The following is a 1,923-nucleotide window of genomic DNA, read 5'->3' as shown; positions in this document are numbered from 1 at the left end:
AAATAATCAGCATATAACATACACGTAGCAAAGTGGTCCAGTGATCACACTTACTTATAATGAATAAGATAAAGGGAGATTGGAAGCCATTCTCTACAATAAGTTTAGGAAAATATAGTAAAATAAGTAGAAGTGCCACCAGGAACAATATTCTCTTTTGTGCCTTAAAAAAACCCAGATGTTTATATATCAATGAATTCTGAAGAATGTGTTTGTGGAACACTTGGGGAAACTTGAAGAAGGACTGGATATTTGATAATATTCATGTATTATTGAGTTTTCATTTTCTGTTTGTATATAATTACCATCTGTGATTATGTCATTTTAAGTAGAGTCCAAGCTTTTGAGACACATACTTTCATTTGAGATGCATAATTTTATTTAATCCCTTTACAGATGAAGTGCATTAAATAAAATGTATGGGGCCAGGCATGTGGCTCTTCCCTGTAATCCTAGCACTCTGGGAAGCTGAGGTGGGAGGATCATTTGAGGTCAGGAGTTCAAGACCAGCCTGAGCAAGAGTGAGACCCCCATCTTTACTGAAAATAGAAAAAAATAGCCAGGTACAGTGGCAAGCACCTCTTGTCCCAACTCCTCAGGAGGCTAAGCCAGGGTGTAAGCCTAGAAGTTTGAGGTTGCAGTAAAGTATGATCATGCCACTTCACTCTAGCCCAGGCTATAGAGTGAAAACCCTGTCTCACAAAAAGAAGAAAAAATTACAAGAGGTCAAACTGCTTTGACTGAGCTCCTGTGCCATGGTCCAAACCAAAATGGAGTTACTCATGCTCAGTGCCTCCTAAACTGACACTTTAAGGAAGCAGATCATCTTCTAAACAAACCAGTTTTTTCTGAAAACAGGTATTTCACAGTAACCAGTCAGAAAATTCCCAGTCAGGCTAGTTACAGTGGCTTATGACTATAATCTCACCACTTTGGGAGGCTAAGGAGGGAGGATCATCTGAGGTCAGGAGTCCGAGAGCAGCCTGGGCAACATAGCAACATCCTATCTCTACAAATTTTTTTTAAAAATCAGCCAGGCATGGTGGTGTGCACCTGTAGCCTCAGCTCCTTGGGAGGCTGGCTTGAGTCCAAAATTTTGAGATTACTATGAGCTATGATTGTGCCACATCATGCCAGCCTGGGTAACAGAGAAAGACCTTGTATCTAAAACAGAAAAAATGGGGGTGGGGAGGAAAAAAGAAGAAAAAGAATATGCAGCCAGGTACAGTGGCTCACACTTGTACTCCTAGTAATTTCGGAGGCTGAGGCAGGAGGATTACTTGAGACCAGGAGTTTCAGATCAGCCTAGAAAAACTAATGAGGCCTTGTCTCTGTAAAACAATTTTTTTTTTTTTTGAGTAATGGTACATACCTGTAGTTCCAGCTACTGGGAAGGCTGAGGCAAGAGGCTCACTTGAGCCCAGGAGTTTAGAGTAATAGTGACCCACTATATGACAACCTGAGCCACAGAGCAAGATCCTGTCTCAAAAAAAAGGAGGGGGGGCTCCATACTACATGATCCCATATGTTGGGTATAATAGCAAGAGTGAAAAAATAGAGACAGCAGATCAGTGGTTACTATGGGCTGGTGGAGGGGTCAGAAAGGTAGACTAGGCCTGGCACCATGGCTCACCCCAGTAATCCTAGCAGAGGCTGAGGCTGAGGCAGGAGGATCTCTTGAACTCAGGAATTTGAGACCAGCCTGAGCAAGAGCAAGACCTCATCACTACTAAAAATAGAGAAATTAGGCAGGTGTTGTGGCAGGTGCCTATAGTCCCAGTTACTCAGGAGGCTGAGGCAGGAGGATCACTTCCAGGATCAGTTAGGTTATTACCATGGCACCCTACCTTGGACAATAGGGTGAGACTCTGTCCTCCCACCCCCCAAAAGAAAGAAAGACAGAGGTAGCTCTTTTTTTTTTTT

The sequence above is a fragment of the Otolemur garnettii genome, unplaced genomic scaffold (assembly GCF_000181295.1).
Source record: "Otolemur garnettii isolate 467f Iridium unplaced genomic scaffold, OtoGar3 scaffold00025, whole genome shotgun sequence".
Classification (NCBI taxonomy): Eukaryota; Metazoa; Chordata; class Mammalia; order Primates; family Galagidae; genus Otolemur; species Otolemur garnettii.
Note: the sequence above shows the minus strand (reverse complement) of the source record.